Raw genomic sequence first — 19325 nt, forward strand, 5'->3', positions numbered from 1 at the left:
TAACATATGGTAACATAATCCACCAGTGGTATCCTGCCACAGAATAACTTATATGTACCATAACACCAGTTTGTTGGGGAAATAAAGTTGTCAAGTGGTATATGGAGCGAATTCTTTACATTATACTGTAACCATCTTCCTTGCATTATAACTGTTATTTTCATAAATGTGATCAATTGCAATATAAACTTGGGGGACAACTGCAGTGCCTCCTGACAAACTTTCTTTCTTCTTTTTCTTGATTGCCATTCCATATTCTTATTTCTGCGTTGATCTGGTGTTTAGCTTGTTGACATTCTATGCTGTATTTGGTAACAAATAAGATACTTAAGCTTCTAAATGTTAGAAAATGAGCCTACATCAGATTGCTTAAAATCTAAAGAGCTGGTTTTAATGTAAGAATGGCTTACTGTAGCTGAGAAGATATTGTAGGCTCTTTATGTAAACCATGAAGGTTCAGGGTCAGGCAATAGTGCTGCTCTTTAACTCGCATTTCTTCCTCTAGCAGCAAAAGTACTGGAGAATCACCACCTGGCTTTTCACCCAGTTGACATAAAGAATCTTTACTGAGGGTAGACATGGGTGGGATAGAGAGAAAGAGAGTTTTGTATGCTAAAACGACAATTCCTTAGTGATTCAAATAGATCCTAAAGATTGTAAAAAGCAGAAGTTTACAAAACAAAAATACATGTTCTAGGACAAAGTACAGCTGACATAACAAATGTAGTTAATATTCTATATTTCCATTGATAGGTGGGGAGTGGATCAAAATTAAGAATATCATTGAAAAGTAACAATGATTTTCATGATTATAAATTCTGCACTGAATTAGTTTTGGCCAAAACGAATTGCCAATTACTTTTAGCAGTATCTGGTTATAATATGTGCACTATTATCCAAAAGTCAATAAAGGTATTTAAGAGTCATGTTAACTCAAGAACAATAAAGGAATATGGCAAAGTGGGTGATCGTGTTGCTTAAAGTGGGTGATCGTGTTGCTTAAACGTTACCATATTTAAACATGAGTCCACAATATACTACCATATGATAAATCAGCATTAGCACACATCACTAGTATATCTGCTCAATGTAAATATAATGCCATTCTTTATTCCTGTTCCATAATTCTCATGCCCCTCATTGTGGAGGTGAGTTGATCCCTTAATTGCAAATCAGTTTTAACTTAGGCTCTGGAACACATGGTGTCCTTAGCCATATATAACTTGAGGATTCTGAGGACAACACTTTAGGGACTCATCCTCAAGTTAAATTTGTTCCAACTTTATATCCAATATTGAAAACAACTTGTATGTTCTATTTCTATGAACTTGTCCCCACCTCACACTGCAGTTTTGTTTTTTTTAAGCTGTGAAATATTTTGAGTAGGAGTATAATACTCTTTTAATGCTTTAGAAAGACATCGATAAAGGAATATGTAAAATGAATTGATAGTGAGAAAACAGGCAGAGAGACCATTGGAAAGGACTTACACAAAAATGTAGGGTATAAATCAGGATCAATGTTGCAAGGTTGAGATTGGGGAAGGAGGTCAGAGAGATGCTGGGTTTGAAAGATGATGGATATAAATTGAGCTATTGTTCAGAATGGAATAAGAGGTATTTCTAACTTGCTAATAATAAAGGCATGGCAACACCTTTGCTAGAAAAGGGGAATACAAGATAAAACATACTTTTATGCCAAGGTTAATATTTCTGATTCAGTCATCTTAAACTTCAGGGGTTTAGATACATTTAGCAAAATTTCTCAAGGAAGTAAATACGAGGGTCTACATTTGGAGATGCAAATCAATAAAGGTGAATGAAAGGAAGCCACTTAATTGGACATTAGGAAACAACGGTCATTTTAAGAGTAGTTGGGTCAAACCCAAATTGGAAAAGGTTAAGAAAGAAATGAAATGTAAGACAGGAGAGGAGCCAGTCCTTTGACAATTTAGCAACAAATGAACAAGTATTCACACACACCTAGAACTAGTATTATTTTAGGTTCTATTTAAAGGGAACAAAGAATAATAAATTTCTTGAGTTATTAAGATCATGAATTGATTCACTATCATCCACAACACTTTCATTTAACTACGATACTTCAGCCATGATTCTAGATGTTGTAGATTCAAAGTTGAATAGGAAGATGTTCCAATAAGGATATTACCATCTTCTGCAAAATGGCAGTCAAGCTAAGATATTTTCCTACATAATTGAGAGAGAATAAGTATCAATTAAAGATGGGACTTTGTTTGGCTAAATTGCTCACATTGGTTTCTGTATTTATCAAGTTCTTCACATAATTATTTTACCTTTGCTATGGTTTGGCAATGTCCCCACCCAAATCTCATCTTGAATTGTAGCTCCCATAATTCCCACGTGTTGTGGAAGGGACCTGGTAGGAGGCAATTGAATCATGGGTGCACGTCTGTTGTGTGCTGTTCTTGTGGTAGTGAATAAGTCTTATAAAATCCAATGGTTTTATAAAGGGGAGTTCCCCTGCACTCACGCTCTCTCTTGCCTGCCACCATGTAAGACATGACTTTCCTCCTCCTTGCCTTCTGCCATGATTTTGAGGCTTTCCCAACCATGTGAAACTGTGAGTCAATTAAACCTTTTCTTTTACAAATTACCCAGTCTCAGTTATGTCTTTATTAGTAGCATGAGAACAAATACAACACTCAACTTTACTTTGCTTGTGGTAGACACAGTCAATAACTTGGTAGCAGGGCCTGTTGCCAAAGCTTTGAAGAGAATGGTGCTGATTGATAAAAAGTGCTAACATATGTGAAAGTGCCTTGTAAACTGTAACATACTATATAAACAGAATTGCTATCTTTCTCTTAGAATTTATTCAACCAAACAAGACTATCACTAAAAACATAATTTTATCTCATTTAGCTTCACGAATCATGCTGCTATAAAAAAATTTTTTTCATAGCTTTCCTGGTGGGCATGTAACACGAACCTGTAAAACCATACATTACCTACTGTGTCTAATTTTATGTGTCAACTTCTCAAGGCCATGGGTGCACAAATATTTGGGCAAACATCATTCTGGGTGTTTCTGTGAGGGCATTCGTAGATGAGGGTAACATTTAAATTGGTCACTGAGTAAATCAGGTTGCCTTCCATAAAGTGAGTGGGCCTCATCCAATCAGTTGAAGGCCTAAATAGAACAAATGACCAGCCTCCCCTGTGCAGAAGAAATTCTCCAGCAGATAGCCTACAGATTCAAGCTGTAGCATTGGCCATCCTAGGCCTCGAGCATGACAGCCTTCTCATTAGAGCTGCAGTATTGCCTCTCCTGGGTCTCTAGCCTTCCAGTCTACTCTGCAGATTTTTAACTTGCTAGCTTTCAGAATCTGCCTAAACCAACTCCTTGTAATATCTTTATATATGCATATATATGTATACACACACACACATGAACACACACACTTATTATATTCTGTTTCTTTAAAGAACCCTGACCGATGATAGCAACTCATCCTAACAAATCTGAAGTGTAGACACTTGCCAAAGTAATAAAAACAATAATTTTTAAAAATTCAGTGTGAAAAGTTAATGAATATTATTTCAGAGCAAATTTTTTTTAAAAAAAACTATTAAAACACATACAATAACAGCACTATAATGAGAAGTCTGTTTTTCAACCAATGTTTTAAAAATCCATTTTCAGTCCAACTAAGCCAAATCTGTTTTTTTTTTTTTTTTTTTTTTTTTTTTTTTTTTTTTTTTAGTTTTTAGAGTTTTCCAAAGGCAATTTATTTTAAGTTTTATACCCAGTAGCAGTTTAAATTTTAGTGACATCTGAAAAATGGCTTATAGAATTAAAAAAAATAGGTACAATGCACAAATATAAAAAGGAAGCATTGGTATTTTATTCTTGTCTCAACGCCTATCTCCTTTTTGGCCACTGGACTTAAGTTTTCTTCCCAGGCTATGTCAACAGAAAATGTACCATTTTTGCTTCTTGAAAAATGTCAAAAAATATGCCAAATATAAATGGATGCAAAATTTTTTTAAAAACATCATTTTATTTGAAATAATTGTTGTATACACCATAAAGCACTAAGTTATTGTTCAAACAGATCATTAGTATGATTCATTAATGTGATTCTTTAATATTTGCTTTATTTCACTTTCTTTTTCATAGGTATAAAACTATGAATGGCAAGTTACAGCTTAGAAGAACTTTCATATATTTATTTCATTTCTTTGGCATAAATTCCAAATAGGAATTTATTTTCCCAGTCACCACACACAGTCATGCCTTGCTTAACAATGGGGATATATTCTGGGAAATGCATTTTTAGGCAGTTTTATAATTGTGTGAACATCATAGAAGGTGCTCATACAAACCTAAAATGCATAGCCTACTCCATCTCTGCTGTATGGTACAGCCTGTTGTTCCTAGGCTACAAACTGGTATGGCATGTGACTGCACTGAGTACGTTAGAAAACTGGATCACGGTGGTAAGTATTTATGTAAATATACCTACACACAGAAAAGGTACTGTAAAGATACGATACGAAAGATGGAAAATGGTATGCATGTATAGGGCACTTATCATGAATGAAACTTGCAGGACCTGAATTTGCTCTCGGTGAGTCAGTGAGTGGTGAGTGAATACGAAGGACTGGGACATTACTGTATACCACTGTAGACTTTATAACTACTGTACCCTTAGTCTACACTATAAGTTTATTAAAAATATATTTTTCTTTCCTTAATAAATTTTAGCTCACTGTAACGTTTTTTCTTTATACACTTTTTAAAAGGTTTTGATACTTTTGTTTAAAACATAAACACAGCTGTACACAATTTTTTTTTTTTTTTTTTTTTTTTTTTTTTTGAGGCAGACTTTCACTCTCGTTGCCCAGTCTGAAGTCCAATGGTGCAATCTTGGCTCAGTGCATCCTCCGCCTCCCAGGTTCAAGTGATTCTCCTACCTCAGCCTCTCAAGTAGCTGGGATTACAGGCATGTGCCACCATGCCCAGCTAATTTCTGTATTTTTAGTAGAGATGGGGTTTCACCATGTTGGCCAGGATGGTCTCGATCTCTTGACCTTGTGATCCACCCGACTCAGCCTCCCAAAGTGCTGGGATTACAGGCATGAACAACTGCACCCAGTCTGTATTATTATTCTACAAGCATTTTTCTGTTAATTATTTTTTGCTTTTTAAACTTTGTTAAAAAAGGAGACACCAACAGATGCATTACCCTAGGCCTACACAGGGTCAGGATTATCAATATCACCGTCTTCCACCTCCACATCTTGTCCCACTGAAAATTCTGCAGAGGCACTAGCATGCATGGAGCTGTCATCTCCTGTAATAATAATACCTTCTGGAATACCACCTGAGAGACCTGCCTGAAACTGTCTTATAGTACACTTTTCTTTTTAACAAGTGGAAGAACACTCTAAAATAATGATAGAAAGTATGGTAAATACATAAACCAGTAACATAGTCATTTAGTTTATCATTGAATATTATGTGCTATACATGATTGTATGGGCTACAGTTTTATACAACTGAAAGCACAGTGGGTTTGTTTATGCCAGCATCACTGCAAACACAAGAGCAATATGTTGCACTATGACACAAGGACATGAGGTGGTAAGAAATTCTCAGCTCCCTTATAGTCTCATGAAACCACCATTGTATATGTGGTCTGTCATTGAGTGAAACATCATTATGTGGTGCATAGCTGTAGTTATGTGGACATCATGATTCAGATATTCAATGCCAAATGTCAAATATCATCCTTTTTTTTGTCACTGTTGGCATTCTGGCCCCAAATTAGCTGAGCTCCTGCTTCGTGCAAGGTATCACAATGAGGTTTAAGTATGAAGTAGCATCATTGTTCATAGCTTGCAGGATATATAACAAAGTGAGGAAAGTAATCCCTCTGTGAAGATAAAATAATTAACAATTTAAAAAATGAAGAGCATAATGTTTTAATAACACCTCTCAACACTTTCCTTCATGAGTGATGTGATTTTCTTCCTTAAAGTTCTGATATCACATTTATCCCACGAATAGGAAGGAAAATATCACCTAGGAAGATGTCGGGTAGAGCCTCAGAGGGAATGATGAGAGAGACTGACAGAAGACAGAGGTGGGGAATGTTCAAAAACGAGCATTCCAGCTTTGTCTCTCAGTTTCAAACATTAGAAATGGAGGACATTAAAAGCTTCAGATAGGGTGTCAAAGATGACAGAAAAGGAGATCCCCAGGAAGTACCCCAAATTTTGCTTTAGATGTATTAGGACTGATTATGAATTTTGGAAGCAAGTGACAACCCAATCACCCCAGAGACAAAAATATGTAGACAGAAATATACATATCTACAGATGACTCCTGAACAATGCACGGGCTAGGGGCTCTGAATCCATGTGCAGTAGAAAATTTGTGTATAAAATTTTGACTACCCACAAACTTAACTACTAATAGCTTCCTTTTGACCAGAAGCCTTACTGATAACATAAACCATTGATTAATACACATTTTTTATGTTGTATGTATTATGTATTGTATTCTTACAATACTGTTGGCTATAGAAAAGGAAATATTATTTTAAAAATAAATGAAGAAGAGAAAATTATTTACTACGCATTGAGTGGAGGTGTATCATCATAAAGATCTTCATCCTCATCATCCTCACATTGAGGAGCTGAGCGGGGGAGGGAAGAGGAAGAGCTGTTCTTGCTGTCTCAGGGTGGCAAAAGTGGAAGAGGTGGAGGAGATAGAAAGGGAAGCAGGAGAGCCAGGCACACTTAGTGTAACTTGTATTGAAAAAAATCCACATGTAAGTGTTCTTACATGGTTCAAACCTGTGTTGTTCAAGGGTCAGCTGTATATACATACATAAAAATACACAGGAGTATTACAAATAAGTGTATCAGAGGTGATTATTAAAAATGACTATTATACATTGGTGCTTCCCAGATGATAACCAGTGACTAGAGCTGGTTTATGATAAAGTTCTCACTGGTCTATAGCAGAATGACAAAAATAAGAACAATGTAGTTAGGTTTTCATAAAGTTAAATTTATTTCATGCTTTCCATGATAATTATGAGGCTGTAAATGCAGGTTATAAAATGATGGCATTATTAGATGATTGGTTCATCAGAAATTACATTTAAAAGAATGTTAGCAACATGAAGTGACCTTCATATTTTTATGTATGTGTGAGAGGGGTCTGCTTTTGGCAAACTGTGTTTGTCTGTTAAATCACAAGCTCAGGGAACCAGTGATTTTACAGAACTGTTGTTCTGGGCTGAATAACATTCTCTCCACCACCCTAAAACGTATATGTTGGAAGCTCTAATACCCACTGTCTTAGCATGTAGCTGTATTTGGAGGTAGCTCCTTTAAAGAGGTAATGAGGTTAAAATGAGGCCATTAGTGTGGGCCCTAACTCAACGTCACTGGGTCCTTATAAGAAGACATTAGGACAGAGAGAGAGACACGTGGGGTACATTTGCACACAGGGACTACCTTGTGAAGAAGCAGCAAGAGGGATGCCATCTGCAAGCCAAAGAGAGAAACCTAGAAGGAGACTAACACTGCCAGCTCTTTGATCTTGGATGTCTCACTTCCAGGACTGTGAGAATATAAATTTATGATGTTGAAACCGCCAGTCCATGGTATTTTGTTACGGCAACCCATGGAAACCAATACAAGTGTTATACTTATTAGGAGGAAGCAGTTGTTTAAATCTGGGGTCAGAGGCTGCCTCAAGGAACAGGTAGGAGGTAAGATAGACCGGATTTATGTGGAAACTAGGAGGAGGGCATTCTAGGAGAGAAGAATGCCAGTAAAAAACATGCAAGAGCTAGTCCATGTAGCATCTTAAAATAGGGAAGAATAGTTTAACTTGAGTAAACTTTGTAATGAGAGTTCAAGTTGGTGAAAAGTAGGTTCAAGTTAATTCAAAAGATTTTGAATGTCATGCATCAAGAATTAAATGTTTAGCTTGTGTTAGGCAGCTCCACTGTATACAAATGAGGAGGAAACAGACTCTAAGAGAATAAAGGCATCGACTACAAAACATTGTTTTGAGAAGTTTAATAATTAAATGCAACGAAACATGACAGAATGTCAAGGCATTGATAAAATGCAAAAACCATTACCAAAGAAAGAATTTGTCACTCAGAATTTGAAACCAAAAAGGCTAATTTATTGCTGAAACAAAGGTGAACTATGGTGACCAGGAACAGTCTCATTTGGCAGAGCACACTGATGATCTACTATGGAATTTGGTAGAAGAATTTGTTTGCAGTTGGGTTGCTCACAGATGTGAAGGTGTGGAGGAAAATGCATGTTGACTTTAGTAGTGTGTTTTCTGCTGTTGCCTGATGGGCATGATCGATTGAACAAGTTTCACTTGTTTGCTTGGCAGTTTGCTTGTCACTGCAGCTATAGAAAAATCTGTCATGCCCAAATTGTTTGCAGGCTTCCTTATTTTCAACATGAAGTAATAGCCAAGACTTCATGTCTTTCTTCTAAATGTTGCTTAGTTCAGTCATTCCGCTTCCTACCATTGTTAGATCTTGCTGAGAGCTCATCTTTGCTAGATCATGCTGAGAGCTTATCTGCTTGTTACGTGCTTCCCCAGCGCTTTCACACCACGTTATTCTCTAGGTCATCCTCAGATTAATTGTGCTAAAGTAAGTATTCAGTAACATCACTGTCCTTCCCAACCAACTCTAATAATTCACAACCCTCTACAACCTAAAATTTGTCCTTCTTGCATGTATACTTTTTATGATGCAGTCCAACTTGCAATCTAGGATTAGCTTCCTCTATTGCCCACCTCATACACTGATCTGTACTGGGACATTTTTATCACCGTGCCCTGATATGATACATTTTAAATCCTAACTTCAAGTTTGTGTTTACCATTTCTTAAAACAATTTACAATGGCATCCATTTTAAGAGATTTTCAAGAATAAAAGCTACAGAATATCACACAGATTTATGATAATGACTACGTACACACATGACACACACTCACACTCCCATACACACTCACTCTATTAAAGTTTATCTTCAAATGCAAGGATCAGACAGTTATCAGTTACCTTAACTTGATATTGTTTTCAATAGGTAGTGCTTTAACTTAAAGTATTTAGGAAATCATCTCAAATTACTATAATACTTTAAATTCTCCATAGAGATACAGTCAACAAAAACAAAGTGACCTTCTGAAATCAGAATTCAATAAAATGTAAATCATTTAAAAATAACTCAAAAAAGGCACTGATCTTTTCCCCAACTCCCCACCCCCAGTTAGTAGAGTAGCTTAGGTCAGAGATGGATCATGTTATCTCAATGGATTCATAGGCAAACAAATGGCTCTGAGTTTTGTCTCTCTTTCTTTCTTCATGCTCCATTAAGAAGCAACGAAAAATACATTTTCACTTTTCTGTTCATTAAAGAAGAATGAGTGTGGTAGAAAATGAAATTTAGCTTATTTGGACTGTGCTCAATTTAACGAGATTGACCTTTTCCATTCATTTTTATATGATTTTTGGTTTTAAATGGACAAACAGACTTATTTTCAGGAAATATTGTAATTGTTTCTCATCTCATAAACAGTAAATCTTACGCAGACGAACTGCAGAAATGCCACCTTTACAGACATTTTATCACCTCAAAGTTACCAACATTAAATCTTAATTTTAATTAAAAATATAAAAATCAGCACAGATATTTATATAAGTTAAGCTTAATAGCAAAGACTGATTCTGGCTTAATTATGTTTTAATTGCAGGAAGGTCCAGGTGATATGGCTCCCATGAGTGGAGGAGCACCAGGGTTCTTGGTCCTTATGCCAGTTTAGGTAAAATGACACGGACACACATGGAGTGGTTTTAAGGAGTGGAGAGCTTAATAGGCAAGAAGGGGCAAGAAGGAAGGGAGAAGGAAGAAAGAAGCTCCCCTGTATAGACACAGAGGGAAGGGAGCTCCGAAGCTGAAAGATGAGGTCCCCACCTGCCACGGACACCAGCCAGGTACATAGGCAGAGGCTGGAGGAAGCAGTGTTTGATTTGCATAGGGCTCAGGGGATTGGTTTGACTAGGCATGTCATTCATGTAGCCCGTGAAAGAGCTGGCCCTCCTACCCTACTCTTTTAATATGCGCATGCAGGGGCCATGATGTTCTACATACGTGGGGATATGTAGGGGTGGCCATGTTGCCAGGAACATGCGGGGCAAGGGCAAAAAGGCCTCCTAATCACCATGTTGGGTGGACCCAGTTTCTAATGGCCAGTATTTGCATTTCACAGGTTGCCTGCCTGGCTCTAAAAGTCTGGGCTTTACAAGAAACATTTCTGGAGATGCTTTAAAAAACAAAAGCTTCCCAAGGACCACTTTTCCTCTCTAGTTGCCTAAAATAATTTCTTAGTAACTCCTACCGCACAGGTTGGTAAAAACATATTTACCATATATATCATAGATGAGAGCTATTACAAGCTTTATCATCTGGCGAGCCCTCATGAAGCAACCAATATTCAAAATATTTTCATGAAGTGTCCACTATACAGCATTTACTGCATAACTAACTGTGACAAAACTAAGCAATAAAATAATTTTGTAAAATTAATTTATCTTTTGGTTGGAAAATAGTCACATGAAAAACAAGCAGTTGAATTAAATTAGAAAGTACAAGATAATGGAGGCAATAAATTCACTGAAAGGTTCAGAATATAGAAAGTCATAGAGTTGGACAAACCCAAAGATAAGATTCCAGAAACAAATAAGCCAGTTTGACAAAGCTGGGAAAACCCAAGGATAAGATTCAAGAAACGAATAAACCAGTTTGGCAAAAGCAGAAGATGTATTAGAACAAAATAAATGGTTAATTATTGCGACCAGATATTAAGGGGTTTGAGGGATCACTGCATAGAATTTGAACTTTGTCGTATATAACACAAGAAACAAGCCGACATCCTCTGTGAAGAAAACTCAAATAACTTAAGTCACATATAATTCATTAAGACTTCATTACTGAAGCTTAAAACTATTTTCTTTTTCTTTATTTTATTATTTTTTTTTGAGACAGGGTCTCAGTCTTCACCCAGATTGGAGTGCAGTGGCGTGATGTTGACTCACGGCAACCTCCACCTCCCAGGCTCAAGCAGTTCTCCCGCCTCAGCCTACTGAGTAACTGAGATTACAGACGCATGCCACCATGCCCAGCTAATTTTTGTATTTTCAGTAGAGATGGGATTTCACCATGTTGGCTACGCTGGTCTTAAACTCCAGACCTCAAATGATCCACCTGCCTTGGCCTCCCAAAGTGCTGGAATTACAGGCGTGAGCCACCACGTGCAGCCTAGAACTATTTTTAAATATGGTGAGAAATTTAGAACATTCCCAGGATTCAGCTAAATCCTTAGTATGCTAACAGGTTTTATACCACATTTCTTGTGTTTTTGTTTTACTGGCATTTAAAGACAATGAATTCAAAAAGAAAAATAACTTATCTGAGCTTACAAATTAATATGTCCATTAATCTCTTTTAAACTTCTATCTTATTCTTTATATCCACAGTGTAATAGCCGCTAGGCCTGGAAGGCACTCACTTAATCCATTCAACCAATACTTGAGTGCCAGGTATTCTCCTAGTCTGGTGATAAAACAGTGAAAAAAGGCCAAAGAAAAATAAATAAACAAACAACAACAGCAACAACAACAATACAGCAAAACAGAAATTGTTCTGTCCTCAAGGATTTCCATCCTAGAAGATGATCATTAATCAATAATCTTAAGAGTTAATCAACTGGTGATATAAATGCATAATTGTTATGAATGCTGTGAGAAAGAGATAAAATCATGCAGTTCAGGAACTGACCTAATCAAGGAACCTTTTTTTAGGGGAATGAGATGCTTATAAGGAGAAGTTAAAAATAAGAAACAATTAACTAGGTGCGAGGAGAGGTGAGAAATTTTCAGAGAAAGATAGCAACATGTGTACAGTTCCTGAGAAAGGAGTCATGGTATCACATCACAATACTGTCCCTACGTTTGGATGTGATTGACAAGCATCTGCACACTTTCTTCAGACTAAATCAGGTTACCCAAATATTTATGTAAATAAAGTTTTATTGAAACACAGCCACACCCTTTCATTTTCATGTTTTCCATGGCTGCTTCACCCACTAATGAGGTCACGTTGGGTAGCTGTAAGAGAGACTGTGTAGCTCACAAAGACTAAAATATTTGTCATCTGGTCCATTGCCAATCTCTATTACAAGACTCTTAATCAGGTATGCAAAACTTTGGCCAATTGGGAAAAATTTCATCAAGGTTCTTGTGACTAAATGTATAACTTCATTCCAAAAGTATTATAATGTTTAGAAATAAAATCATAAGCAGTTTTCCAAAATATAAATTACATTAAAATCTATCCTACCTAAAGTAAAGACATGGGTTCCAGCCCTCTCTACCTGAATATTGAACCAATCCTACAAGGCAAAACACATATTTCAGAAAACACTGCTGGAGACTATAAAATTAAGAAAGTATCCTACATTTCCAAAGCAACCATAGTCATCTGTTTTTCTCTAAAATGTTTAAAATAAATTCTCTCATGAAGAAAAAAAATGAATTAATAAAATAATGATCACGCATATACTCTACAAATAAATTCAACACTTAACATTTTGCCATATTTTGATATGCCACATTATGTATTGTGACTGTGTGTTAGCAAACTTTTGTTTTATAGAATTTATGCAAGCTGCACATATCATAATACTTCGTCCATAATTTCTTTAGGATGCCTCCCTTACAAAGGTATTCTCCTACATAATCACAATGTCACTATCATATCACAAATAAAACAGTAATTTTTTAAATAGTTAATACACAGCCAACATTCAATTTTAACCCATTTGTCTTTGGACAACTATAAAAATCATTCATAGAATTAAATTATTTCCCTTTGGTCTTTATTATCCTGTTACAGGTATTCATTTGTTTTCTCATTATATTGACTTTCAGTACAGATCAAAACAGTTATTTTATAGACCATCTTACATCCAGAATTGTCTCATTGTGTCTGTCTTTTAGTGTTTTCATTCTTTCTTGCATTTCCTGGAAGTTTGATTGTAACACATTGAATAAATACTAGCACATGTGTCTAAAGTGATACTTTTTGGGAAAAAAAAGAAAAACGGGAGAGAGACAAGAAAAGAAAAAGAAAAACCGAAAGACAGAAACTTAAATCTCCTTGGAGGCAATGTTATATTAATTTTTACCTTGAATATTTCTAATCAAATGGAAATAAGTATTCAGTCTGCTTTTTTAGAAGAAGCTATATTTTACCCTTAGTTAATGAAGTGAAGTGCTTCTTTATAGGAAATTCAGTCAATAATGTAGGACAGATAGTATTAAAAGTCACCATTGTACAATACCCAAGAAATGATTGATTGAGCAAAGGACAACCAAAAGATTCTAAAACTATTAGATGTCAGTGAAACAAGAGAATTCCCTTGACATTTTCATGGGACTTGTGACAGAGGTGGCTTGTTTACTCAGCTGCTGCTTTCAACCCCTTATGAGAGGGAACATGCAAGCAGATGGGTGCGGGAACCGGAGCAAAAGAACACTGGAACTGCCAGTCACTTCTCTCTGGTGGCAGTGTCCAAGTGTGTTACAATGATCTTTTAGCTCCGCCTTCTGGAAGGTGGTACCTGTGACCCCCAGAGTGCATGTTACCAGTTCAGTGGTCCTTTTGCCTCATTGCATGGGGTGGCTGCCCTCTGTCAGTGAGGGCAAAGGGTCAGCGTGACAGCCTTTTTGGGTTCCCACACCCAGGGGATCCCAAATTCTTGTCCAATGACCAAGAGGAATGAGGTCACATGGATTTGAAGGATGGTGAATGTGGAGATTTTGTTAAGAGGTGGAAGTGGCACTCAGTGGGATGGAGTGGGAAGGTGGTCTTTCCCTGGAGTTTGACCAAACTCCTCTCCATGCTTCTCTTCTTGACGTTCAGATACTTCTCTCTTCTGTCCTTCTCTGCCACACTACTCTCCTCTTCTGCCAGTGGAGCCTGGGGTTTTTATGGGCACAGGATAGGGCATGTGGTAGGCCAAAAGGCAACATTCAGGTGAGAAAACAGGGATATGAAGTTCTCATTTGGGGCTGTCGATCCAGTCCACAGACCCCGCCCTTTTCTACCCAGTATTGCCCTGCCTCTTGTCCATATCATAAGGTTGTTGCAGAGCCAGTTCCTAGGCCAGGACCAAAGAAATCCCCCCTTCCAGAGTATTTATTCATTGCAAGGGGAGAAATGCAGCCTTAGACTAGAAAAAAATCTGTTGGCACCACTTTAATTTATGAAAATTAACATCTCTGACTGATTTTATGGCCTCCTGATATTGTGCAGTGTAAAATACACAGAATCACCTACGGAAAATTTTTGGCAAACATTTTTGTATCTGGCTATTCAAAAGAAGCTCATAAAAACAATTGGACGAAAATAGTTTTGTAAGTTTTATATACACTTGAAATGATGATTAATCATTCTGATACTGAGTGTGAATATTCTTTTCACAACTGACCTGGAAATTAACTAAGAATGTCCCATAGTCTAGAGAAAAGAACAGTGAACTATACGTAAGGAGTCTCATTTCCATGTTCAAGCCATTTTTAACTAAAAAATCCTGGTGACCTTCAGCACCGCCGTTCTTTCTCAGACCTGCCATTTCTCTGCTTGCAAAAGAAATTCTGAGTAACGTTTCTCTTACCTCATGCATTAAAGTTCTATAGACTTAGATCTCAGGAAATAGTCTTGAATACACAGTTTAATGTAGTAGTTAAGAGCAGAGACTCTGGATGCAACACCCCAGCTTAGCCACTGCCATACTTCTCTACACCTCAGGCCATTAACCCATAAAATAGAGGTATCACAATCACTTTACCTGCTTCATAGTGTTATTGCAAGACTTGATTCAGATAATGCATATAAAATGCTTAGAAAAACAACTACTGCATAGGAAGCATTCCCAACTCTGGTTCCCGAATAGCTAGTTTTTCCTTTTTCTTTTTACTGTAGAGATGGGGTTTGCAATGTTCCCCAAACTAGTCTCAAACTCCTGGACTCAAGCAATCTGCCTTCCTCGGCATCCCAAAGTGCTGGGATTCCAGGCATGTGCCACCTTGCCCAGTTTCAGTGATATACTTCCTATAGTGGAAATCAATTGCTGGAGCATCTAGCAAAGCTTTCAACAGGACAGACTTGGACATCACTGCTTTCATCCTTTACCCTTTACCATGTTTTCCGTCCAGAACACAAACACAGTGCCAGGAAGTACAGTGGCCATCTTGCGAATGTGAAGTCAAAAGCCAAGGTCTTTTGAATGGGAGAGGAGATGGAAGAGCTGGGTCACTAATAGGCCCATTGAACACCTACAGTAGTCATACTATATGCCTGATTTCTCATTATATGAAAATACAAGTCCTAAAGTGTTTAAATCATGATTAATTTGGTTTTCCATTGTTTGCAATTGAAGCAATCCCAAATGATATACTTATTCTATTTCATTTAATGTCATAAAAACACTAAGAGGGAGGCAAGATTATTACTGCTGTCTGACACTTGTAGTAAATACATTCTTTAAAAGCCTTGTTTTGAAATGAACTGTAAAGACTGAGACTATCTACATATTTCATTAAGATTTAAAACTTTATTTTGCTGTATAGGTTCAAAGATAATTATCTTGCATTCCAATTTGTATACACTTCAACAGAAACTATACCAGCAGCAAATTGAGGTGTGTTAATACAAATGACTTACCTTCAAAGCCATTACAACCACCAATTACTTATTAGATGTTCAAAAGACTATGAGAAAGGTCTGCTGAATTAATGGGAGGATTTGTAGAAACATAAATAAGAGTTTACTGTGGCTTATGAATTGTGAAGACTTTAAGAATTGTCTAGAAGATTCATCCCATCATAACAAAAGCAATTCATAATTGTTCAGACAATTTAATAAGCCAAAGAAAACGTTGACAGTGTGATAGATACTAAAATATATTTATCATTCAGTCCTGGAATATGGAGTCCACTCTTGGGTATGTTTTGGATAGCTGACTCTATCTTATGCTAAATAAATATGCTAGCATTGCTCATCTTTTTATACTGTTAAGTAAACATAATAAAAATGCCAGTTGAAACTCAGTTTTGAGTAAAATTCAAAGTTACTCCCACTGCAGAAGATGCCAAAAGGAATGTAAAGGCAATTTCTAAAGCTTGAAGCCTTTTGTTGCAGTTTGCTGAGTTTCAAGAGTATTTGCTTTTAGCTTTTTCTTCACCCTCCCAACCTATAAATTTTTCTCTGCTTGTTTTCCTTAAAGTTTCTATCCTCAATATCCTACTCCAAACCACACACTTAAATATAGTCACAGAAATCCTTCCCCTGGTCAACTCACTTTCAAGACCGATAAATAATAGAATCACCACCTAAAAAACATTTGCAAAGCTCTTTTGATATTAAAATTTCAGCAGTGTCCTAAGTCTGTACACAGTAAGGTTTAGGAAAAATTGTTTTCATTCTAAGGCATCCCAGAAGCCCTAGAAAGCCAATAAGTGGTATGAACACAAAATTCTCAATTATGATAGCTTTTTCACAAAGTGTTCTGTCAACTCTTTCCACAAACAACCGAAGTAGAATTTTTTTTTTTTTTTTTTTTTTTTTTTTTTTAGATGGAATCTTGCTCTGTTGCTAGGCTGGAGTGCAGTGCTGCGATCTTGGCTCACTGCAACCTCTGCCTCCCAGATTCAACAATTCTCCTGCTTCAGCCTCCCAAGTAACTGGGACTACAGGTGCGCAGCACCATGCCCAGTTAATTTTTGTATTTTTAGTAGAGATGGGGTTTCACCAGGTTGGCCAGGATGGTGTCAATCTTTTGACCTTGTGGTCCACCTACCTTGGCCTTCCAAAGTGCTGGAGTTACAGGTGCAAGCCACTGTGCCCTGCCTTCCGAAGTAGAATTTTTATATTCAGCTATACACTTTTAAGTCGTATGGCATTCAGAAGATATAGAGGGTGAAAAGAGAATGTTCCGAAATGTAAAAGCATAATGTAAAAATAGATTTTTTGACTAATTCAACCCAAAGCTATTCAATTATCAATAATGAACAATTTTTTAAATTTGTCTGTGCCCTTGAAAGTATGCAGAACAGTTCATTCCTGACAATAGCATGGCAAGGTTATGTACAAAGAGGTACTACAAGTGTTTACACTGTCTATTCTTCTGGCACCATCTTTCGTTCACTACATCCTAGTAACATTGGGGTACAACATTTGGAATAACAAAACAAACTTCCCTTCTCTATAATCTACCCCCTTGATCCTGAGGAATATGCTCACAGCAGAAACTTGGCACATTTGTGCTTTCCCAAGGACCGCTCCAAATGCAAATACATACATACATGCAAGCCTGAGTCCTGAACTAATTGGATTCTATGATAAGCAAAGAAAACCATAAGCTCTGAGTCCACCAAATCCACCACCTTTTCCTTATCAAGTCTTTAGCTAGAACTAAGATGAAATCTCTGCCCTCCTGAAATTCAAATTCTAGTGGAGAATATATTAAACAACTAAATCAAGGAAACAAACACATGATTTAATTTTAAACAGTACTAATGTCTATCAAAAATATTAAGAATACCAATGAGGTTGGGATACCACATTAAAAAGTAAATTCATTGAAGTCTGTATTCAAGAGAGCCACAATTGAATATGTATCTAAATTGTGTGTGTTGGGGGAGGTAGGATATTCCAACACATGCACTTGGCTACTTCAAAAGCTCCAAGGTGAGAAAGAAACTACTGGAATTTAGAAACAGAAACAAGACCATTGTGGCTGAAAAAGAAGGATACAGCAGGAAAACAAGTGGTAAGAGATAGGTCAGGACTGGCTTCCATCAGGCTTTGTAGACTACGAAGATGTGAGAGATTACCGGAGAATCTCACATAGGGCAGAAATTAGATCTTACTTGTATGTTAAAAAAGCTTTTCTCTGCTGTATAGGGATGCAATTATGGGGCTAACTTACAGGGTTACACTGACGAACTCACATATGTAAAGGATTAGACCAGTGTGTAGTATATGGTAGGAACTCAGTTAATATTAGCACATTATTATTTATTTGTTATGATGATACAAGACCACAATATATTCCAAATCTATAGAGTGACCAAAGTTTTAGAATCTCATAAAAGAGAGACACACACATTTATAGAATATACAAAACTGAAGAACTATCATGAAGGATTAGAGAAAACCATGCAATTGTCATTTCTTCTTTCAGGCACAAGTGCTAATAATTTGTTTTCTTCTGATTTTTTTTTTTTCTGTGCAATCATATCTATATAACTGAGCTCTTGCTGTGTACACACTGCAGTATGCTGTTAGGCTTTTACAGATTAATTAAACTAGTTTAAGTTTTAGGAGTTTCTAACTGCTCACTCAATCACTTTCCAGAAACAAGGTACTATACGAAATCAATAGCATTGCCTTCACGTATTTGTTTAACTGTTGCACATGTCATACATTGAGTGTGCATGTCTTCTCATGGAAGCCTCAGCTAAACTCTCTGATGCGTGTAGGGCAAACTAGAATTTTTATTACAATTTAACAGTTGGGTAAACATACTTCAGGAGCTAATTGGAGGAGTTGTACCTCAAATAACACGTGGGAAACTGGAATCTAAACCTCAGCTCTTTTTGTTTCTTGCCGACTGACTTTCTCACTGGTCCCACCATCATCTCCTTCCTCAGCTCATCGTCACATCCTTTCTACTCAACTCACTATGGACCAGCAGTATTGGTATCGCCTTGCAGCTTGCCTGAAATATGGACTCTCCAGGCCCCTATCAGATCCACTAATGTGATTCCTCTAGGCATTAAAGTTTGAGAAGCTTGAAAAGCACACCTCTAATCTCTTATAGAAAGAGGCTAGCATGATCAAGATAACTAATATGGACTGGGAACAGTAGCTCATCTCTATAATCCTAGCACTTTGGGAGGCTGAGGCAGGAGTATCATTTGAGCCCAGAAGTTCGAGAGGAACCAGGGTACATAGCCAGAATTCATCTCTATTAAAAAAAAAAAAAATTATCCAGGCATGGTGGCAAGTCCCTGTTGTCCCAGCTACTTGAGAGGCTGAGGTGGGAGGATAGCTTGAGCCTGGGAGGTTGAGGCTGCAGTGAGCTGTCATAATGCCACTTTACTCCAGCCTGGACAACAGAGTGAGATCCTGTCTCATAAAAGAAATAAAACGGATAACTA

This window comes from Chlorocebus sabaeus, chromosome 22, assembly GCF_047675955.1.
Source record: "Chlorocebus sabaeus isolate Y175 chromosome 22, mChlSab1.0.hap1, whole genome shotgun sequence".
NCBI lineage: Eukaryota > Metazoa > Chordata > Mammalia > Primates > Cercopithecidae > Chlorocebus > Chlorocebus sabaeus.